Source organism: Euphorbia lathyris, chromosome 1, assembly GCF_963576675.1.
Source record: "Euphorbia lathyris chromosome 1, ddEupLath1.1, whole genome shotgun sequence".
Lineage (NCBI taxonomy): Eukaryota > Viridiplantae > Streptophyta > Magnoliopsida > Malpighiales > Euphorbiaceae > Euphorbia > Euphorbia lathyris.
This window is the reverse complement of record NC_088910.1, coordinates 19,065,194-19,090,218: the sequence shown is the minus strand read 5'-3', so window position 1 is coordinate 19,090,218 and position 25,025 is coordinate 19,065,194. Positions and strand designations below refer to the sequence as shown.

The 25,025-nt window shown below is 36.8% G+C and overlaps 1 long non-coding RNA gene across 3 annotated transcripts; it reads left to right on the top strand.

The window, feature by feature from the left end:
• The first annotated feature begins 2,225 nt into the window (after positions 1-2,225).
• LOC136220455 (uncharacterized) lies at positions 2,226-4,895 on the top strand. 3 transcript variants are annotated; one of them, XR_010684570.1, is made up of 6 exons: positions 2,226-2,364; positions 2,483-2,569; positions 2,885-3,560; positions 3,950-4,059; positions 4,134-4,294; positions 4,388-4,895. It is a non-coding gene; the product is annotated as an uncharacterized lncRNA (long non-coding RNA). The 3 variants fall into 3 exon arrangements; XR_010684548.1 differs by lacking the exons at positions 2,226-2,364; positions 2,483-2,569 and having other exon boundaries at positions 2,602-2,982; positions 3,479-3,560; positions 4,388-4,887; XR_010684538.1 differs by lacking the exons at positions 2,226-2,364; positions 2,483-2,569 and having other exon boundaries at positions 2,605-3,560; positions 4,388-4,886.
• The last annotated feature ends 20,130 nt before the right edge of the window (positions 4,896-25,025 follow it).

The window sequence follows — 25,025 nt, the reverse complement described above, 5'->3', positions numbered from 1 at the left end:
TCTGGATATATTTTGCACATAGTTTTTGAAACTGTATCAATTGTTTTTCATCACACTTATCTTCAGCTCCTAAAACACATTGATCACTCAAAATCATGATCACAAACAATGCTAAGATGACAGAATGAGAGTTTGGAATTGCCATCTTAATTTAGTTTTCTACTAGATCTTATAAAATCACTAACTCTGATGTGATTTGTGTTTGAGAGTTGGGTGTTGTTTATATAGAGAGTGGAGGTGTTAGGAGGATCTGCCAATGTTGCTTATTTTTAGTTAATATTTATTATAGTTACTTAAATTGGATGTTAGCTAGATTTTTTTTCTATTTATATGATAGCTTTCACTGGTCAGTAATTCTGAATACTGACATATATAAGGATTCCTTTTTACATATGATAGGTATTTAAAATAGGATGCTGGGTGTTTTTTTTTCTTTTATAATATGATACCTTGCACTGGTGAGTAATCCTGAATAATGAAATATATATATATAAGGGTTGAGTTTATATTATATAACTCTTTAATTAAGGAATTGATACAGATTAATTTGGGACGAGTTAGTTTTAATCGTAAACTAACAAAGATATTTCTTCTCTAGCCAAACTAGAAGGAGTTAATCCCGGTTTTATGGACTAAATCCATTGGAATATTGAAATCCTCATTGTTGAAGATGAAAACCTTAACCAATACTTCTTGAAGAAGATGATCAAATTGTATTGATAAAAAGTTAACTCTTACAAAGAGAAAGAGATGAATTTATATCACCTCAAACCTAAATGACAAATTACATAAAAGGCTAGCTTAACATAATTAATTAAAGAGAGTAAGGTTAGGTATAAAATGAGAGTAATAATAAGGGGGTGGCATATGTGTAAATATAGGAGTGGTAGAGTTATAATTAAGGAGTGACAAATGTGTAAATAAGTGGGAAGCTGGAGCAAGAGGCAAGTTCATTAGAATGAATCCACGCGGAGCGTGCCTAATTCCAAGCGGAGCGTGGATTGACTTCTGGACTTTTCTCCGGATCATTCCTTCATTCACGCAGAGCGTGTTTTTACTCAAGCGGAGCGTGGATTGGCTGATGGACTTTTCTTCGGATCAAACCTTCTTTCACGCGGAGCGTGCCTGACCTGCCGTGTGGCACTATTTTAGCCTTTTTAATTGCTCATTTGTTCGTGCTTTCTTCCCCCGACTTTCTTTGTCTGGACTTGATCCTCAAGGAGATGCCCCGCATCAAGAATGTAGGTTAAAAAACCAATTAACCCAAAAGTTTAAGGTGATAGATAAATATAAGAATAATTTTTATCATAATTACATAACATGCCTTTGCACGCGAATTTTCCTTAAACTTTAAATATATACAACACAAACTCATGGTTTGGATTGAAAGGTTTTGATACCATATCAAACAACTAATTTACCCAAAAGGTTAAACTAATCAGATAAGCCCTACAAATAACTTTTATTATATCTCTAGTGTTATCTGTTACTATATTTACACCCCAAAGCCCAAACTATTTGGAGCATGAAGAAAATATTATTGAGTTAATTAATATTAAATATGTGACTTTGATATAAGGTAAACAATGGTCAAACTCACCTAAGAAATAACCTCAAGGAGGAGGATTGTCAACGTTGAAAGTTGTAGAAACCAACTTATCTTGTCATGTAAGCAAATTTTGTGTTATTTTGGAAAGTTGATCAATTTTTGTTTTTTTGGCTGATTTTAGGTGTTTTTCTTCTATTTCCTTCAAAACTCTAATTATTTATGAATAGTTTCAGCCGATTAGGCTGGATTTCTTATCTATCTATAAAATATACTAAATCTGTAGATTAAATGCTGATGTGGCAGTAATTTAGAGTTTCTATTCTCACGTGTCTTTTCCATAGATTTTTCAAGAATATTTAAGTTTTTTATATTTAATTTCCTTTTACTCTCTCCCCCTTAACCCGTTTTCTTTCGTAAAACTGCATTTTGACAGTTATTTCCACTATCGCGGATCCTTCTTTTCTTCTATCTTCGCCTGTGAAATCACAATACCCCTTGCTAATTCGCGTATTGGCTTCTAATGCAGGTGATGATATTTGCAAAAAAATATTTTGGGGTAAAAATTTCTGCTAATTTCTTCTCCATTCCTCTTTTTGCTCTATCTTTTCCGGTTTTCCTAATTCTGTTTCCATAGGAATTGTGGGTTTAGTGGAATTCCTAAATTTGGCAAAATTAAGAGAATTTTTTGAATATCATCTTCATTGCTTCTCATATTATAATTTCTTCCGAGGATGGTTCTAGAGTTCTTTTAGTTGAAGCGGATGATTCTACTCGCCATATTATCTCTGCGCTTCTTCGAAAATGCAGTTTCAAAGGTCAGTTAAGAGGGGTATGTTTTATTGTGTGGGTAAATTACACCCATGGCCTTTGAACTTTGAAAATTGATGGGTCATGAATATCATTTACCATTTATTGTAATGCTGCTGCCTTCAGTTGCTTCTCTGGCAGATGGGGTTTTTGGGGTTTTCTCGCCTCTTTTGAATCAGATGGTTGTAGCTGCTGTACTAAGAATTATTAAAGGTCAGTTTCCTCAACTTCTATCTACTTTTTGGCCCTCTTCATTTGCTTCATATCTGATTTAAACTACTCAACAGCAGTTAAGGAAAATCTGCTCCTTACTTGGATTTTACTTTTTGTGGCAAGTGGTTGATGTTTTTGCGTTTATTTTTCAAATTGATCATGAAATTTTTTGATAAGAAGATTTAAAATTGTGCTCTTTTTATTTTGGATCTCTTGTGGGCGGTGATGTCATTTTATTCTTGACCAAACTTAATTAGTCTTGCTGCATCCTTATTGATGATCTATTATTTATTGAGTTTAATTCACATACTGTAGGCTCCTTAGTAGAAATCGGATCATTTTTGTAAGTCCTGGCTTGAAACAATCCAATATGCAGTTGTGGTAACTTTTGGTGTGCTTCTTCTGCTGAAAAGGTACGGTTAGTCAGCTAGAAGTGTAGTACAATTAGCTTCAATTATTTTTAGATTGAATTAACTTTCTGCAATTATTTTCTTTCTAAACCCAGCACAATGGTTTTTGGTTTCCTCTGTCATTAATTTCTGCTATACTAAATTGTATGTTGGTTGGTTTTATGTTTACGTCATCCTTTTTGAGTTTTGAAATTGAGATTAGCAATGAGTATACAATATCGTCAAAAGGTGGACATTCGCAATTTTGTGTTTGCAAGATTAAGAATCTAAGAAATCTTAGATGAGCATGTGATTTTATAACTGCATACTTATCACATGGATGTTTTTGGATTGTGTAATGGGTCTGTTTGGGGCATGTTTATGTTTGGGTTGGTTATTCAACTTTGTTACTGTAATTGATGTTGGCAGGAGCTCTCTTTTCTTCTAAATAAGCTAAAATGCTACTAATTAATCCTTATAAATGTTAGATGCATTGCTTCTTATATTGACCATTTTCTAGACTATGAAGTAGTCAAACCTTAAGAGTTTGGGCCAGCCTGTTGATAAACAATAAAGATCAAATTGAGGATGCCAAACCTCAGGTAAGCTCAAATTATCTATCTCCCTCCATAACCTCATTTTAATTTGAGATTACTGAAAGAGAAAACAATTGTGACAAGAGAGAAAATTAGCATGCCATGTTAAATTAAAAGAAAATACACGAATGTTATGGCGGTTAACTGCTCCAGACCAAAATTTTGAAAGGCTCCAGCAGAACTTGCAGGTAAAATGTATTGAAGAAACTAGAAATTGTTCTTAGACTTTAACATGCCAAACTTCGGGTAAAACTTACCCTTTAACATACCAACAAAACTTTGAAAGGCTCCCGCACAATTGTCGGTCATAACTACTCTTTTTTTTCCATTTAATTCAGACTAAATTCTTATTGTTTAAAGACTAATTGCTCCTTTGGTTTGCTTAAATTGTTCAGGTGGTATGCTGCTGCTTGAACTGAATCACATGCTGCGACCTGGAGGATATTTTGTTTGGTAGCAATGCCAGTGTACCATAAGATTTCATAAGATGTAGAGATATGGAAGGGTAGAATTCATATATCTTTCTAACTTTTTGTTTGGACGTTTCGAAATAATTTTAACTGTTTACTTTGATTCCAGAAATGTCGACATTAACTTCGGAGCTTGTGACAATCAGGAAGGACAAACTAAATTATGTTGGCTGCTATCCACCGAAAACCTAAAAGAAATCATTGCTATGATCACAGAAAGAAAAAATTTCCTCCAATTTGTGAAAGCAATGATGATCCAAATACTGTCCGGTATGTTTTTTTAATCCTAACCACTACGTGTCTTTCATTCTAAACTTAAAACACACTGTAATACCACCATTCTGTTATTGTACCTTCTTTCAGGTATGTGCCCGTGTATTATCGGGTACCAACTGAAAAAACCTAGAGAGGGACACAGTGGCCAGCTAATTGGCCGAGTAGAGTAGAGACACTTCCATACTGGCTAAACAGCTCTCAGATGGGTAACTATGGCAAGCCAGCTCCTAAAGGTTTTACAACAGATTTTGCTAATAATGGAAACTAGCTTTATCCATCCAGGTTTGCAGCAGCTCTAAGGTGTTGGATCAAATAAATAACTTTCAGAGGTACAGAGGAAGAGTATAATTGCTGGAAGAAATTCTCTTCTGATTCTCTTGCCTTACTACTTTGTATTGATATGTATTTATAGATTACAGACATGACTCTTAGTAAACCACATTAACTCACTATAAATACAGATACAGACACAGGTACAGAAATGACTCTTGGATAATCCACTGAATCAAATTAAAGACTATTAATTATAAGTTCATTATTTCAACACACCCCCTTATACTTATAATATTTTTATCCCTTAATAACACCAAGAACAGCTCTCAATCTGCTGAAATCTTCCAACTTTAAAGCTTTAGTAAAAATATCAGCAACTTGATCTTTGGATGGTACATGCTTGAGTTGAATTTCTTTCCTTCCAATGCATTCTCTAATAAAGTGATACTTGGTATCAATGTGTTTGCTTCTATCATGAAAGATCGGATTTTTAGCCAACGCAATAGCTGACTTATTATCAACAAAAACATCAGTTGCTCCATCTAGAGCAAACTTCAAACTTTTTAACATCCGTCTCAACCATATTGCATGACAAACACAAGAAGCTGCTGCAACATACTCTGCTTCACATGTTGAAAGTGTAACAATTGCTTGTTTTTTAGAACTCCAAGCAAAAACAATAGTTCCCATAAAAAACACAAAACCAGTTGTGCTTTTTCTATCATCAACATCTCCTCCCCAATCACTATCACTGAATCCATACAATCTGAAATTGTTCTGGGAAGAGTAAAATAAACCATAATCCAGTGTACCTTTGATGTATCGAAGTATTCGTTTTGCTGCCTCCATATGAGTTAAAGTTGGAACCTCCATGTAACGACTAATGAGTCCAACTCCATATAAGATATCTGGCCTTGTACATGTCAAAAATCTCAGCCTTCCAACCAACCTTCTGAACAAAGTTGGATTCACCTTTTCTTCATTATCATGCTTTGACAACTTATTTCGACAATCCACTGGCGTAGAAGCTGAATTGCATTTATCCATCTTGAATTCTTTTAAAATAGCTTCTGCATATGACTTCTGAGACAAAAAGACACCTTCATCACTTTGCTTAACTTCAATGCCCAAATAATATGACATCAGCCCCAAATCCGTCATCTCATAATTATTTGTCATCAACTTCTTAAATTCTTCAATCATCTTTTGATCAGATCCTGTGAAAATTAAATCATCAACATACAAGGATACATACATTATTTTTCCATCCTCATTCTCCTTGATATACAAAGCATGCTCATATGGACATCTTGTGAAGACATTCTTCTGAAAATAGTCATCGATGCAAGAATACCAAGCCCTTGGAGCTTGTTTAAGGCCATACAAAGCCTTTTTTAACTTCAACACCTTATCTTCTTGCCCTTTCACAGTATAACCCAATGGTTGATTTACATAAACTTCTTCTTCAAGAGTTCCATTTAAGAATGCTGATTTGACATCCATTTGGTGAATTTTTCATCCTTGTTGAGCTGCCAAAGAAATAACTAATCGAATTGTCTCAATTCGAGCCACCAGAGCAAAAACTTCTTCATAATCAATTCCGGCCTTTTGAGAAAAACCTTTTGCAACAAGGCGAGCTTTATACTTCTCCACTTTTCCTTTGGCATTTTTCTTTATTTTGAAAATCCACTTCACTGCTACAGCTTTTTTTCCCTTTGGCAGTGTTGCCAATTCCCAAGTGTCATTCTTCTTTATGGAATTTATTTCTTCATCCATTGCTTGTCTCCATTTCTTTTCCTGAACAGCTTCTTCAAATTGTACAGGTTCTGTATCAGCAAACAAACAGAATAAAGTAGCGTTATCTACTTCTTCAGTTTCTGCATAAATCTCACTCAAGCTTCTCATTCGAGGCTGCCTCTCTGATGAACTTTCTGGGGATGAGTCTGTCACATTTGTCTGAGATGTGGAAGGTGAGTTTGGTGGTGTGATAATTACATCTTCATTTTGACTTGCAAAATCATCATCATATACAGGAAGAAAATCATAATTTTCATCTTCTGGAATCTTCCAATTCCAAGAGCTTTCTTCTTGAAATTCTGCATCTCTGCTTATCACAACTTTTCCATTCCGAGGATTATAAAATTTATAACCTTTGGAATTTTTTGCATAGCCAATAAACACCATCTTCTCACTTTTATCATCCAATTTGCTTCTCAATTCGTCAGCAACATGAACATAACCAAGACAACCAAATACTTTTACATGAGAAATATTTGGTTTCTTTCCACACCATGCTTCATTGAGGGTCTTTTGCAAAAGCTTCTTTGAAGGACTTCTATTATTCAAATAGACTGCACATGTTACTGCTTCTGCCCAAAATTCTTTTGGCATACCTTTGCACTTCATCATGCTTCGGGTCATGTTAAGAATGGTTCTATTTTTCCGTTCCACGACACCATTTTGTTGAGGAGATCTTGGAACAGTAAGCAATCGACGAAGACCATTATAATCACAGAACTGATTAAATTTCTCAGATGTGAATTCTCCTCCTCGATCAGTTCGCAATGCTTGAATCTTCAAACCGCTTTCATTCTCAACTAGTGCTTTAAATTTTTTAAACACTTCAAATGCTTCAGATTTTGCCTTCAAAAAATAAACCCATGTTTTCCGAGTATAATCATCAATAAATAATAAGAAATACCGGCTTCCTCCATGTGAACTCGGATTAATGGGACCACAAATATCTGCATGCACCAATTCAAGTGGTTTTGATGTGCTTGACAAAGACTCCTTTGGAAAACTCCTTCTGAATTGCTTCCCGTACATACACCCTTCACAAATCTGATTGGGATGATTTATGGAAGGTAATCCATACACCATTTGTTGCTTGCACATTTGCTCCAGTCCACCAAAATTCAAGTGACCCATTCTGAGATGCCACAGCCATGCAGAATCTGATGAGGCTTTCAAACACATAGGACGATCACTGCTGATTTTTAATTTGAACATCTTGTTTGCAGACATAGGAACTTTTGCAATCATTTTTTTCTTTTCATCTTTCATAACCAGCCCATTCCTGTTCATCTCCACTTCATAACCTTTCTCCAAAAGTTGTCCAATACTCAAAATATTGGATTTCAAAGCTGGAACATAATAAACATGAGAAATAAATTGATGATCTCCATTCTTCAGTTTGATAAGAATGTCACCACTTCCCACAACTGGAACGTTTGTTTTGTCACCGAAAGAAATACTTCCTTTCTTAGATTCATCAAGCTTATAAAAAAGTTCTTTATTTCTCGTCATATGATTGCTTGCTCCCGAGTCTAGATACCAAGACTCCTTGCTCCTTGCTTCATCTTCGCTACATGTCAGTAACAAAGTTGATTCTCCATCTTCCTCCTCGGCAAAATTGGCATGTTCGTCTTTAAAAGGTTCAGATTTACACTCAGCAGCATAATGCCCAAATTCTTGACAATTGTAACATTGCACACGAGATTTATCACGACCATGCCAATTATTTCCATGGCCTTGGAAATTGTTGCCTCTACCACGTCCTCTTGCATTCCATTGCTGATTATTTGTGGCTTCATTATTGTGGAAATTTCTGCCACCTCTACCTCTTCCATTATATCCACGATTCCAGCCACGGCCACGGCCTCTACCTCTTGATCTTCCTCTTCCATATCCACCTTCAAATTGCTTCTTTTCTTCTTTATCATTCAAATCTAGTTTCGCCCGCAACACCTGAGCGACAGGTTCTTCTCTATTTTTTAATCTCTCCTCATGGGCTTGTAACGAACCCAAGAGTTGATCTACAGACATAGTCTCCAGATCTTTTGATTCTTCAATGGCAGTCACCATGTAATCAAACTTCTGAGTCAAAGAACGAAGGATTTTTTCTATCACAAGAACATCCTCCATTTTTTCTCCATATCTCTTCAACTGATTGACAATTACCAAAGTTCTATTAAAGAACTCATCAATTTTCTCTGACTCTTTCATCTTGAGTTTCTCATACTCACTTCTCAAGGTTTGCAAACGCACCTTGACTACTTTATCTTTCCCCTTAAAGGAATTTTCGAGAATCTCCCATGCCTCCTTGGCTGTTGTTGCAGTCGAAATTTTCACGAACATATTCTCATCCAGACACATGTGGATTAGAGAGAGTGCTTGTTGGTCTTTCTTCCTTTTCGCTTTTTGAGCATTCGTCAATTCCTCCTCATTCTCTGGCTGCTCATATCCCGTTTCTACCATTTCCCATACATCTTGGGAACCCAACAAAGCCTTCATTCTAATGCACCAATTATTATAATTTTCCTTTGATAATTGTGGATATTTGTATGGGATCATTCCATTCAACATTGTAGAGAATTTTTGCTGGCTCTGATACCAATTTGTTGGATCAAATAAATAAACTTTCAGAGGTACAGAGGAAGAGTATAATTGCTGGAAGAAATTCTCTTCTGATTCTCTTGCCTTACTACTTTGTATTGATATGTATTTATAGATTACAGACATGACTCTTAGTAAACCACATTAACTCACTATAAATACAGATACAGACACAGGTACAGAAATGACTCTTGGATAATCCACTGAATCAAATTAAAGACTATTAATTATAAGTTCATTATTTCAACATAAGGGACCTTAAGATGTAGCATCTCCTGCTCAAATGTCGTAACACATGTATTTTTTAAGAAAAACGTAAAGTCAATCAATTAACCAGTTAGAGAATTTTTCTATCTAGAAATCGTAGCATATGGGGATGCTATTCAGGAATTTTATTGTATTTTTGGGCTCTATTTTGCAGACAATGAATAAATAAGTTCCAAAGCAATGAAATAAGATTCAAGTCTTCAGTTTTCCAAATCAAATCCATTTTACAATGCTATCAACAGCCACAAATTCTTTCAGATGTGAGATATTCAACATGCCAAATGACAATAAAATTAAGTTACTGAAAACTTACCATTATTAGCTTCAATGTAATTAATGTAAAGCTTAAATGACTTCTATCAATTTTTAGCCCAATTCCAATATAGAATGATAGATCAGTTATCATAATATTTAATTTGGTTAATTTGATTTGTGCAAAATCTGAAATCAAATTTGCTGAAACAGAAAATATGTATATACGAGATAATAATAATGATAAAAAGTAGTAAAGATGTGTAGGTGTAAAAATATCTCTAACGTTAACATTGAGGAGTAATTTTACTACTAACATTGACAAATTGGGTGAATTTCAGAAATAATTCGAACCCATGACCTCCTGATCATAGGTAAGCTCTCAACCACTAGGCTAAGAGCTTCACCACAAGTATTTTCACACCTTATCTCAATTAAAAAGTTTTTATTTCATATATTCATATTAAAGATTGGAATACCTATTAGTCTGTAATATATATAGATCAAACTTCTGGAATATGTAACAATGCTCGATTGGGAGAACAACTGATTGAAGAAGAGAAAATTACGGAATGTAACATTTGATAAAAAATTACATTCATCGGCCTGTTTGAAGTCCATTGGATATCAAATTACCTTTTAGATTTCAAAAAAGACAATATGTTTTATTTATATTTTTTGCAATTACAATAAATAAGTCGCGAAATTATTAGCACATGTTATATTGTATTTTCCTCAATAATGATCAAATGTACGCTATAGTTTCTAGAGTCACTCACAAAAGAGAATTGAAAATTCTTATTTGTGGTGATTATAAAAAACCTATAATTATACTCAAAATGTAGTTTTCAAAAAACTATTTAATAATATTGATTGAATTTTATTATTTTTCAATACTTTAATGTGACATAAATTAAAATATTATTATATTAAATTTTAATATATTTTTTTTGAAAGCAAATAAAGTTATAATATGTAAATTTATAGATGTTTACACGATGGTGATGACACCAAATAAAAAAACCGTGCAAAGCACGGGTCTAAAACTAGTTCATTTTAAACGTCTTTACTTCTTTCAAATCGACTCTCTGTCTCGTCATTTCTCTGTCTCACCGTCCACAAAGACTGAAAGAAAAAATTCGGGTGATCAAGTTGATCCGATCTTGTATTCAAAATGCTGGCGGATCGAGAACTTTTTCCGCTCCTAGGGCTTGAGATCGGCTATATGTTATTTTTAGGTTTTTAATTGGAGCATACTGTGATTTTTAGGTTAACCAGAAAATTGTCATTTTTAATTACCACCCATGATTTTCAGAATTGTAATTTTAGCTACCATCTGAGCTAGAATATTCTTCAGGTGATTACTTAATGATGTGATTGATGAAAAAAAAAAAATTGATACAAGATCTGAAAAGAAAATAAAAAACTTGTAATTTTCTAAAACTTATCATCTTTATAATTACCACCCATGATTTTCAGAATTGTAATTTTGAATATTACGCTTCCCTAGAACCCTGAAAGCTGCTGGTAGTGAGGCCTCTTCAGCCTTCTTCTTTGTTGAACTGGGTTACTGGGGTTCAGGGGCATTTTAACTCTGCACTTCCCAAAATTATTATTCATTCTTTATTAATCAACAAACTGTAATTCTGATTAAGATGAAACTATTGAAAATATCCACCACCGACTTTGGTTGTGGCCCAAAAAAAAATCTAGAATTTGCTAAGAAAAAATCTAATATCTAGATTAATATCCATCATTCAAGAAACTTCATCAAAGTTGTGGTTATTATTAGTTTACTATCAATATAAATAGCATAACCTTTGTAATTGGATATGCATCAAAATTTAAGTGAGAGTAAATGAGTGTGTAGTATGTTTTTGTGTGAGTGGGTTGAAATAAATAAAGTTTATTTAATTTAAGTTCTCCATATTCAATACAAACTACATGAAATGAAATTGGATCAAACTACAGAATCCTTTATTATGATAAAGATATAGGAACAGCTAGAAATCTGATAGATAATCAAGATGATCTCCATATTCCTTGTCTACATCAGCAGATTTAGTTTCAAATTTGGAAACCTGATGAAACAAACACATCTATAATTAATCACAACTCCATAGTTAATTTATCACCAATAAAAATAAAATAAAATGAATAGACTTACTTGCACAATAATTCTCAGGTGTGAGTTTAAATCCACAGGTTTTAAACATAGCAACCAATTTCTCCAAATCAATAGACATCTTAAGCTTCAATGTGAAATGTTCACATACACAAGCCATTCCATTTCTGTTTACCATTTCACAACATGCCTTGCTCGGTGTGACCAACACATTATTGGCTATGTTTTTATGGTAATTTTCTCCACATAGTTTTTCAAATTGTTTGAATTGTGTATCGTCACACTTATCATCTCCTAAAACCCTTTGATCACTCAAAATCATTATCACAAACAATGCTAAGATGATGAGAGTATGAGACTTTGTAATTCCCATCTTAATTAATTTTCTAAACTCTTACAAAATCTCTAACTTTGATGTGATTATGCTTGAGCTCTGGATGCTGTTTATATAGAGAGTGGATATGCTGTTTAGACATGAAAATCCAGTCATGATCTAGAGCTATCACTTCCTTTAGTTACAATTTATGAACTTGGATATTGGGTGGAGTTTTTTTCTCTATAAAAAGAGCATTGATGACAGATGGTGGTATCTTTGTTGCATATTACATGTGGTCAGTAATTCTCAACAAAGTGATTTTCTCACCAAAAGGTATATATCAGAAAGGAAGAGATTTGTCTGGTATTTGTAAGGAGTCTCATATAGCTCCTAATGAAACAATTCAGAATGTTTAAGATTGATGCCTATTTTATGTTCATGTGCTGGTAAGTAGAGCTGGACGCGGATCTTGGAGAAACTGGATTGGACCGAATATCCGAGTAAAAAGATACAGAATTGGGCAGAACTGTTGACTTTTTTTAAAGAACCGGATCGAACTGGACTGTTGACTTTTTATCAAAAAACTGGACCGAACTGGACCGAAATTATTCAGAACAGAACCGATAACCAATTGGATTGGACTGGACCGAACTGGATTGAAAGAACCGAAAATTTATCATATTAAATTTATATTTTATATGAAGTTTTATTTTTTCCTTTTTTTTTGAATGAAAGAATAATTGAATAAAATGTATCAAATAGCCATAAGGTTTACAAATGAGGAATTTTTTCCTATTTTTTATTTAAGGTAGGTTGTATTTTCTATTCTTATTTAAAGTAGGTTAGAATTATTAGGGTGATTTAAGGTAAGTTATATTTCCTATTCTTATTTAAGGCATGTTGGATTGCAATTATTAGGGCCATGATTTGTTAGGCCAACTGTACTTTCCTTGTGCCGTTTCTTATTTAAGAGAAACAGCTGGTACTAATTGATTATGCAGTTGGTTAATGAAATCTTTTTTTTTCTTCTATATTTTTCTCTCTATTCTTTCGATTCTCATTCTTTTTTCTTCATATTCCAAAATTCTAGTTCATGAGAATCCTAGCTCACCAGAATTCTAGTTTTGACATCATCTCTTCAATTTCATTTCTAAAGTGAAATCTAATTGTTTGCAATTTCAATTTCAGGTATTGTTTCTCCTACTATTTCTTTTGGTTGTTGGTTAAATCCTAAAATTTGTGTACTTATGAGAATCAAAATAAATCAATTAATTTGGTAGTGTTTGACTTTAGTCAAATTTTGATTTCAGTTATTGAATTTTAACTCGTATAATATCTGGTCAAGTATTTTCTTCTATTGTACTTTAATTTGTTGTTGTTTAACTTAAGTTGTGCATTTCTTAAGATTTGTGTGTGTTAAGATATTAAAATTGTTAATCTTGAAACTAAGTTACCCATTTTTTCTTTAGCAATCCGGTTCACCAATTACTTTATTTAGGTTGAAATTAATATTAGATATTATAAACACATGTTTTTATTTTTTATTAAGAATTTTATATTCTTTTTTATCTTGTAAATCATGTTTTTAATTTATTTTTGGTAAAAGTATAGGTATTCTATTATTTAATTCGTCAAATAACTGTATTAGATTGGACCGGAACCGAATCCCCGAATTTCCGAATTGGACCGGACCGAAATTTTCAATCCAATCCTGGAGATTCATTTTTAGGAATCCCTGAAGTTCAATCCAATTCTGGAGATTCTTGAATCCCCGAACTGGACGGAACTATGCCCAACCCTGCTTGTAAGAGCAAGTGCACCCTTATCGTGTATCAAGTAATACAGTGATACTAAAGTGATGGTGATTGTAAATAAATAAAATATATATAAAAATGGATATTTGTTTACTCCACAATTAATTTTTTGGCTTTTAATTATTTTTAATAAATAAATTGGCTACGTCTAAGTATATTTTTCTATAGTGGACATCAGGGGAAATTTGAAATGAACTTAGGGGAACCAAGAGCCAATTAGTATTTCAACGTGTTTTTTGTGAGCCAATTAGAAAGCAAGAAAGTTAGGAATCAATGCAATGTGGAAGTCAAAGTGGAGTCGTTATTTAATATGTTAAAGAACGTGAATTGGTGGGAACAACATGAAGTTACTCCCAACATCTATAAAAGATAGAATGACGATGAAAAGAACGCAACTCAACACACTCAAGCAAAACTCTAGCAAATTATCTCTAGACTTTAGCAACAATTTAAATTTCTCAGCCATTCCCTTAGTTTTCATTTTAATTCAAGTTCAATTTCGTTCAAGCTTCCTAGTACAATTTTACTTTTATTTATACTTAATCATTTCTGTAAGGTCGGTATCATTTTGATAATCGAATCCTTAGGAATTTTACGGTCTCTTTGTTCCTTACAATTGTTTGATAATTAAAAGTTAGTTAGGTGCAATTTTATTCCATAGTTCGAGAATACTATAATTCTCTGGCACGTCCAGTGCGATCCAATCACAATGTCGTCGAAGAAAAGTGATAAGAACAACAAAGATCTTATAGCAGTCAGTTCTGAAGAAGAAGAAGAGGTCATGGTAGCAGGCAATGTTCCACATCTAGTGGAACGAATTGAAGCTGAAAAGGTTGTTAGCTCTAGAGGACAATCATGGATCTCTACAGAGATCCAAAATTCACCATTATTGGAGAGGTGTTTCAGTTCTATCGAGAAGAATATGGAAGCTATACAGAGTGACATGGATTCGAAGATGGATAAGATACTCCAAAATCTGTCAGAGCTAGGGGTAATCAAGAATGGAGAAATCCATGTTCCACAAGGCTCCCCTGAGTCCAACGAGGGATGTGGGGTGTCCGACGCTAAGAAGTATCCAATTCCACCTTTGAGGGACGAAGTTGTCTTGTAGAAGGCTGTTATAGTTCAGCAGGCTGGCAAGTCACCTATTTCTCAATATTTTGGAAACATTAATCCTACCTCCCACACAAGTTCCAATCCTACCTCTCCCACATAGCTTCATATCATGAGGAGGCAGGAGGCCACCATATCACTAGGGAAATGGTGGGCAACTATAGAGGCAATGGAAGGAACACCAGATTTCTTCCTATGCCTTATGGTCACCAACAGAATGGCATGCCTCAACATGTTCTAGTATTCAATATGGAGATATTGAGGGAAGTTGTCCAATAACTGTATGGGCATGGCCTCCGTCAAGTTGGCCGCCCTGACTTTCATAACCTTTACCCTCATGCGATTGAGATTTGAGAATCCTTATCCAAGGGGATATAGAGTACCCGACTTTTCCCTATTTTCTGGGGAAGATGGCTTGTCAACTTTGGAGCACGTATCAAGGTTCATGATCCGGTGTGGAGAACTTGCCAACTACCCTAACTTCAACCATCTGAAGTTGAGGCTCTTCCCAAATTCTCTGATAGGACCAACCTTCACTTGTATGATGCTCTCCCTAGGAACTCCATCCATGGTTGGAAAGATATGGAAAGGCAATTTCACACTCAATTCTTCCGGGTAGAGCCAAAAGTATGCATTGTGGAACTTTCTAAGCTTACTCAGAAGGGAGGTGAAAGAGCAGACCAGTTCATTTCTTGTTTCAAGAAGATGAGGAACATATGCATGTCTATCTCCTAGAGGTGGAGTACGTGAAGATGGCCCAGAAGGGACTTGACATCGAGTTGAGGAAGAAGTTCAAAGGGATGAAGTTCAGAGACTTTTATGAGTTAGCTGCCAAGGTAACATAGTACGAAGATCTACTGAGAGAAGAGAGATTCATTCACCAGTGGGGTCACAATTCAATCGAGTGGTCCGGGAGAACCAAAAAGAGTGATTTTTGAGAAACTTGTAGATAACATGACCAAACACATCATGCCTCTTTACATCAAGGCACACCTAAATGGCAACCTAGTATCTAAAGTGTTAATTGATAATGGCTCTGTAGTGAATATCATGCCATTAGGATGATGAAGACCCTATGGAAGTCAATAGAAGATCTAATTGCCAAAGAGGTTATGGTGTCAGCTTTCACAAGGGAAACCACCAACACATGAAGAGTTCTGCCAGTAGATTTTACAGCGGGAAGCAAAACATCTATGGCAACATTCTTTGTTGTGGATTCAACAACAAGTTATCAAATGTTGTTAGGAATATACTGGATTCATTCCAATTAGTGTGTGTCGTCCTCACTCCATCAATTCTTGCTTTTTTGGAAAGGAAATGAAGTAAAAGTTGTCTCGGTAGATATGAAACCATTTACAACTCAAGATGATTCCATAGAGGCAATGTATTATGATGGAGTTTTGGGTCCAATAGAGTTTATAGGTGAAAGCAAGAGAGGATGACCTAAAAGTATCACCTGGAATAATGTATCCATAAAGGGTGATGCATATATGAGCCGAGTATGTATCCATAAAGGGTGATGGTGTCGGCATATATTATGGTAGAAGAAGGAAAGGTACGGCTCAAATAGGGTGAACAACAGAAATTGATTTCGGGTATGTTAATAGTTTTTGTGTGGTGGTGAATGAAGGAATGCCTAAATCATGTAAAATTCCTAGTTTTATGCGTGTGGTTTGGTTAGTATTTGATGCAAGCATTATAGTTACAAACGAGTGTGGATCCCACATAAAAAAAATTGAGCCATTTTAGTGTGCTCGTGTCTCAAAAAAAGCTTTCAATGGGTTTATTATGTGCTAACAAGTTCAAGTGCTTCAACTATTGGTAAATGTCTAAAGATGAGTATCAATTCAGAAGAGCTATTCAAGTTTTTAATCTATGACTCGACAATTTCAAGCGAAGTACATATTTAGCCCCAACGTATAAATTGGTGGAAGTCTAACCCTTACATTTTAAAACAAGATCAATTTGTTGCCTTGCGCAATTGAAAATTTCAAAAGTTCTGTTTTGACTATTATTTATCTATCACATCAGAGATTCCAAATGAATTTGTCTATAAATTAAACCAGTTTCATACATTTTTTTTTATAATTTTAGTCCTAACAATTATTAAATGCCATAATTAAAAAAGTCCTACTAATAAAAATTGACATATAAAATGTTAGTACCCGTTAATGGCTTTATACCTAGAACCAACATCCGATGTTGGTTAATCCTTTTACATCTGGAATCAACATCCGAAGTTGGTGAAAGTATGATGTTTAATTTTGGTTTTTAATTATAGTTTTTATCTTTTTATTTTTAATTATCAATTTCTTATAGTGTTCATCAATAAAAAAAATTATCTTTTTTTTTTAGTTTCAAAGGTAAAAGAACCAAATTCAACCCTAACATTTCAAGCGTAATACAGATTTAGGCTTAGTGTATGAAATTATGCAAATTCTACCCTAACGTTTTGAAGCAAGATAAATTTTAGTTCTGTGCTATCGGAAATTTGAAAAGACTGGCTTAACTTGTATTTAACTGTCACATCGGATATTCTAAAAAAAATTTATCAATAAATTGAAGCATTTTTTAATATTTGTTTTTATAATTTTAGTCCTAACGTTTATCGAATGTCCTAATTAAAAGTGTCACTAATAGAAATTGACATATAAAATGTTGGTGCCGTTAATCCCTTTACATCTAGACCAACATACGATGTTGGTTAATCCCTTTACACTGAGAACCAACATCAGATGCTGGTGAAAGTATAATGATGTCTAATTTGTTTTTAATTATAATTTATTTTAGTTCTTTATTTTTATTTATCAATTTCTTATAATGTTCATCATAAAAAAATTGAATTTTTGTTTTTGAGTTTCAAAGCCATAAAAACCAAATTTAACCATGAAACATTTCAAGTGAAGTACATATTTAGTCTAACAAAAAAAATTGTGTAAATTTTTACCCTAACGTTTTTAAACAAGATCAATTTTAGTCATGCGCAGTTGGAAATTTGAAAAGAGTGGTTTGATTGTTATTTAACTGTCACATCAGACATTCCAAACAAGTTTGTCAATAAATTGAAGTAGTTTCGTATATTTTTTTTTTAACTATATTAATAATAAAGTAAATAATTTAGTCAATTTGAAAAAAATGTGATTAACTTATATGTAGAAGATTTAGTTTTTAATATTTTAACTGATTTTTTTTTTTTTTGTAATTTTGTTAGTAATACATCGAATATCTTAGATATACTTAATATTTAGAAGGTTTAAAGTGATAGTTAAATAAAAAAAAAATTATTTCTAATATTCGATAACGTAGGACTAAATTGATCTTGCTTGAAACATTATGATTAAATTTACACTATTTCACACGTTAAGCCTAAATCCGCTTTAAGGTTAAATTTTATCCCAATTTCAAATGTAAAAAAAAAAAATAATTTGAATTCCGAAGGTTAAAAAGATAAAGTGTTCAAGTAATTAATAATTGTAAATTTCATACTCATTTGATGAGATTTATGACTGAAGAGATGATTCACTAATAATGTATACATTTGGCGCAACATGCCAACAATCAATTATACCATCTGTGTTTGAGTGTAAAATTGTTCTAAATTGATAACAATTGAGATATTTTTATAAATATCAAAATAAGATAAAACTCTCTTTTCAGATTCACAGACCACATGATTGGTAATAAATCAGTGGAAGCTATCTTATTAGAGTAAACAAAATCCAGCCAGTATCCAATTTCATATTTTAACTAAAGATAGTGACACCTCTAGATCTCCATGTTTAAACTTAGCAACATCAATTAAAAATTAACTAAAAATAAGAAACATTAGCAGATCCTCCCACTCTCTATATAAACAGCACCAAAGCTTAAACATAATCACATCAAAGTTAAAGATTCTGAAAGAAAGAGTAGAAAATCATTTTCAAAAATGGCAACAACAAAAGCTCATTCTGTCATTTTAGCATTATTAGTGGTGACAATGATTTTGAGTGATGAAAGGGTTTTGGGAGTGGATCAATGTGAAAACCAATTCAAACAATTTGAAAAATTATGTTCAAAATATTACCAAAAACAAGGGCCATCACTCAAACCGAGCATAGCATGCTGTAAAATGGTAAAAACCATTGAAACACCTTGCATATGTGAACATGTCTCTCCAGATTTTGAGAAGAAGGTCAGCATGCAGAAATTAGTTGCTATGGTTCGAACCTGTGGAGTTACTCAAGAACTCACTCCTGGGAATCACTGTGGAAGTAAGTCTACTTTAATTTAGCTTTTAATTTTCTTAATTTTCTTCATTATGATGCGGACATCCTAATTGGGATCAATAATAACATGCGCCTTGGCGGATCTCCTCTCGGCGTTCCCACAGAGGTTGTATCTAAGAGGGCGGATCCCCTGGACACGCGAGCGGGGCGGATCTAGGCGTACGCCATGAGGCGTACCAACAACTACACTGGGCGGATCTCAAGTTTACTTCCTGCCGAAGGAATTCACCAACAACCTCTGACGCTCCGTACATGCACCTCTGTACCTGTTGTCTAGGCGCATCACCTATCTTACCCTTTATTGTTAACCATATTGTAACCCTAATAGGGGTAGTCCCTGTCCTTTACTGATCAATTAGAGGTTGTATTTAAACCCTCATTTTATAAGGATAAGAAAACTTTTATCAATCAAATATCATTTTTCATTGAGATTAAGGTTTATACCTTTGTTTATCGGGATTCACTCCTTCTAGTTTAGCTAGAGAAGAACATCTTTGTTGGTTTACGATTAAAACCTCCATTTATCGCTTTCAATCTGTATCAGTTGGTATCAGAGCCAATCGTTTCCTGACCTGAAACTTCTTTTGGCAATGGTTCAACCCCGACAACCGCAAGATTCCATGGAAACCAGTGACCGGAGATATGAGGAGCTGAGAGAGCACCTCGCGGAACAAATCCAGGCCAGCCTTGAGCGGCAGAAACAAAACGACCAACGGTTCCAGGAGCTAACCGCTTCCCTGGAAAACCTCAGATTGGAGATCCGTGTAGTGGTCAGACCAGCCGCCGGGGAGTCCGACCAGAGGAGGGAAGGAGTCCTTGAACCACGACCCCAAAGGCAACCCATGCCACCTCGACTACCAGTGGCAAATGTCCAACTTCCACGAATGGGCCCTAGGGATCCTGAGGTAAGAAGACCCAACTTTGTCCTTGTACATAATGCTGATAGTGATAGTGATGATTTTGAGGATATTGGGGATAATGGTGCCTTTAGAACTGTGAGGAATGGTGGTCCGATTGACGACAGAAATGTGGGTATTGCTAGGGCAGAACCAGATCTAGAGAACTTTGATAGAGATGACACCTTTAAGCTAAAAATAGACTTACCGTCTTTTGGAGGCGAATTGGATATAGAGGGGTTCTTAGATTGGTTATCGGAAGTTGAACGTTTCTTTGAGTATGCTGGTATTCCTGATGAGAGGAAAGTTAGACTGGTGGCGTATCGCCTAAAGGGTGGCGCATCAGTTTGGTGGGATCAGATGAGGGAAGAGATGAGAAGAGGGGGCAGAGATCCGATTAGATCTTGGCTACGGATGAAGGCGATGCTGAGGGAGCGGTTCTTACCGTCGGACTACGAACAGTATATCTACAGCTCCTACAGAGGATGCTCTCAAGGGACCCGAAGTGTCCATGAGTATACTTCTGAGTTCTTAAAGCTTTCGGCGAGAGCCAACCTGTCTGAAACTGAAAGCCAAAAGACCTCTAGGTATCTAGAAGGGTTGAGATACAATATCCATGATCGTATTGGCACACAGATGGTGGTTAGAGTACAAGATGCTAGGAATTTAGCCCTCAAGGCTGAGTCCCAACTGACCGAAAGATCCAGGAGATCCGCCACTACTGAGTATACGCCTGGGGGAAGAGATAACGTGAAGTCTTAGGAGGCAAGCAGGTGGCGAGTGCCAGTGGGGCCAAGGTTAGCAGTATGGGAAGGGGATCCGTTGGAGATACTAGACCATACAAAGAAGCACCTATACCACCCAAGAGCAACAATCCGTATGCAAGGCCAGCACCTTTCAAATGTTTTCGGTGCAATGAGCCAGGACATAGATCCAACGAGTGTCCTAGAAGGAAGAGCGCCAACATGGTGGAGAGGTATGAAGATGACTATGACGAAGAGGATGAAGTATTTTGTGAACCCTTGGGAGAAGATGATGAGGTGGCGGGTGAAGAGAGGTACGCCATTCATGTGGTACGGCGTTTGTTAGTCTCCAGCCGGATAGAGGGCGATCAGAGGCACCGACTATTCAGGACCCGCTGTCTTGTGAAGGGAGGGCGATGTAATGTGATAATAGATAGTGGGAGCCAAAAGAACATTGTGAGTAGCAGCGCCGTTCAGAAGTTCGGGTTGTTGGTAGAGGCGCACCCTGATCCCTACAGGGTGGGATGGATCAAGAACGTGGGCGAGTTGAGGGTGACCCAAAGATGCAAGGTACCGATTGAGATTGGTAACTATCATGATGAAGTCTGTTGTGATGTAGTCGACATGGACGCATGCCACCTATTGTTGGGCCGACCCTGGCAGTTTGATAACAACGCCATCCACGCCGGAAGAGAGAACACTTACAGATTTGTGAAGGGTGGGGTGAAGTTTGTCCTTACACCAATGGTGAGAGAGCCAAAGGCCGACGAGAAGTCTACCTTGGTAGTCTGTCCTACACACAAATCGTTCGTCAGCGAATGTGAGGAGAGCCAGATGGTGTATGTGGTGATGGTTAAGGCGAATCACGAGGCCGCCCGAAGGGGCGAAAGAGAGATGCCGAATGAAGTGACCCGCCTACTTGGCGAGTATCAAGATCTGTTCCCCGACGAACTACCGAGTGGGTTACCACCTTTGAGAGATATCCAACATCATATTGATCTGGTGCCTGGGGCTAGTTTGCCAAGCCTCCCACATTATCGAATGAGCCCAAAGGAGAATGATGTCATGAGGCAAAAAGTGGAGGAACTCATCGAGATGGGATACGTTAGGGAGAGTATGAGTCCTTGCGCTGTTCCAGCTTTACTTACACCAAAGAAGGATGGGTCTTGGCGGATGTGTGTTGACAGCAGGGCTATTAACAAGATCACCATCAAGTATAAGTTCCCGATTCCAAGGTTGGATGACATGTTGGACCAACTTGGCGGATCTCGAGTCTTCTCCAATATTGATCTCAAGAGTGGGTATCATCAGATACGAATCCGATCTGGGGATGAGTGGAAGACTGCCTTCAAGACAAGAGATGGATTGTATGAATGGTTAGTTATGCCCTTTGGGATGACCAACGCCCCTAGTACTTTTATGAGACTGATGAATCAGGTGCTTCGCCCAGTGATTGGGAAGTTCGTAGTTGTGTATTTTGACGACATTTTGATCCACAGCCAGACCTTGGCGGAACATGAAGAGCACTTGCAGACAGTGTTTGACCTGCTAAGGAAACACCAACTATACGCCAACACCAAGAAGTGTGACTTTGTCATGGAGAGCTTAGTTTTCCTTGGATTCGTGGTCAGCGGGAGTGGAATCCAAGTTGATGGGGAGAAAGTAAGAGCCATCCGAGAATGGCCGACTCCGAGGAACATGGGGGATATCAGGAGTTTTCATGGGCTAGCAACGTTTTATCGCCGATTCATTAAGAACTTCAGTTCCATAGTGGCCTCGTTGACGGAATGTTTGAAGAAGGGAAAGGGGTTCGGGTGGGCGGACGCCCAAGAAGAGAGCTTCGCCTTGATCAAGGAAAAGCTGAGTACAGCGCCAGTGCTGGCGTATCCCGATTTTGACAAACTGTTTGAAGTTGAGTGTGATGCCAGTGGAATTGGGATTGGTGGTGTCTTGATGCAAGAAAAGAGGCCCATTGCATACTTCAGTGAGAAGCTCTGTGAGGCACGGCAAAGGTGGGCAACGTATGATCAAGAGTTTTATGCTGTAGTGAGGGCATTGAAAGTATGGGAACTTTATTTGGTGGGAAAAGAGTTCATCCTCTACACTGACCATCAAGCTCTCAAATACCTGGGAAGTCAGAAGCAACTTCGAAGCGCCATGCACGCCCGGTGGTCTGCCTTCATAGATAAGTTCCCCTATAAGCTTATCCATAAGGCGGGAAAACAGAACATAGTGGCGGACGCCTTGAGTCGGAGGGTTGCACTAATAAAAACAGTCAACCTGGAGACCGATTGTTTCGAACACATCAGAGGAGAGTACCTGGCGGATCCTGACTTTGGAAGTATCTGGGAGAAGTGCCAGCGCCAACCTGGGGATGGGGTGTATCACTTGATGGATGAGTACCTAATGAGGGGAAACCAACTTTGTTTACCCTGCACTTCTATCCGCGAGAAGGTGGTCCGAGATCTACATGGCGGATCCCTGGGGGGGCATTTTGGACGAGACAAGACATATGCAGCAGTGAGTTCCCATTATTTCTGGCCCAAAATGAGAAGAGATGTGGCGTACCTGGTAGAACGATGCTATATCTGCCAGACCGCCAAGGGACACGCTACCAATGCTGGCTTACAGCTACCCTTGCCTGTACCAGAAACCATATGGGAGGATCTGTCCATGGATTTTGTCCTAGGGTTACCCAGAACTTAGAGAGGCATGGATTCCATCTTTGTGGTTGTTGACCGGTTTTCGAAATGGCACACTTCATACCATGTCGTAAGACTAACGACGCCTCAGCGACTGCCAAGCTATTCTTCAAAGAGGTTGTCAGACTACATGGTGTACCAAAGAGCATTGTCTCAGACCGTGACACAAAGTTCCTGAGTCACTTCTGGCGGACCTTGTGGGCTCTTTTTGATACTTCTCTAAAGTTTAGTACCACCGCCCACCCTCAAACAGACGGACAGACAGAAGTGGTCAATCGGACTCTGGGAAACTTACTGCGCAGCAAATGTAAGGATAAGCCCAGGATGTGGGACGTGGTTTTAGCACAAGTTGAGTTCGCCTACAATGGATCTGTACACTCAGGAACTGGGAAGTCACCCTTTGAGGTGGTATACACTAAGACCCCAAATCACGTCCTTGATATAGCCCATCTTCCCAAAGGAAACGTGACTGCAAACCAGCTAGCCAAAGACTATGTCCAGATGCACCAAGAGGTGAAGGAGACTCTTGAGGAGAGAAACCAGAAACTAAAGGCTAAGGCGGATGAGCACCGCAGGGACCTACAGTTCGAAGTGGGAGATGAGGTTATGATACACTTGGGAAAAGAGAGACTCGCCAACGCCACAAGCAGCAAGCTTCGACCGAGAAAGTACGGGCCATATAAGATCACCAAGAAGGTCAATGCCAATGCCTATCACATAGCTTTGCCAAATTGGCTTGGTAAAGTCTCACCGGCGTTCAATGTTCGTGACCTTAGCCCGTGGAAGTCAGATGGCCCTTTGGAGAACAACACAGACAAGCCAGTGCCGAATTCTTTTAAAGAATGAGAGAATGATGCGGACATCCTAACTGGGATCAATAATAACACGCGCCTTGACGGATCTCCTCTCGGCGTTCCCACAGAGGTTGTATCTAAGAGGGCGGATCCCCTGGACACGCGAGCGGGGCGGATCTAGGCGTACGCCATGAGGCGTACCAACAACTACACTGGGCGGATCTCAAGTTTACTTCCTGCCGAAGGAATTCACCAACAACCTCTGACGCTCCGTACCTGCACCTCTGTACCTGTTGTCTAGGCGCATCACCTATCTTACCCTTTATTGTTAACCATATTGTAACCCTAATAGGGGTAGTCCCTGTCCTTTACTGATCAATTAGAGGTTGTATTTAAACCCTCATTTTGTAAGGATAAGAAAACTTTTATCAATCAAATATCATTTCTCATTGAGATTAAGGTTTATACCTTTGTTTATCGGGATTCACTCCTTCTAGTCTAGCTAGAGAAGAACATCTTTGTTGGTTTACGATTAAAACCTCCATTTATCGCTTTTAATCTGTATCACATTAACTTTAATTCATGTAATTAACTTGAATTTATGTATGTTCTTTTCAGGTTACAAAATTGTAAACTAAATTAGCTCAAGACAAGGAATAATATTGAGATTCATCAGATTTGTGTTCCTGCAACTTTATATAATAATGAAAGATTGTGTAGTTTGATCCATATTTTGATGTGTTAATTATGGAGAAAATTATATATGT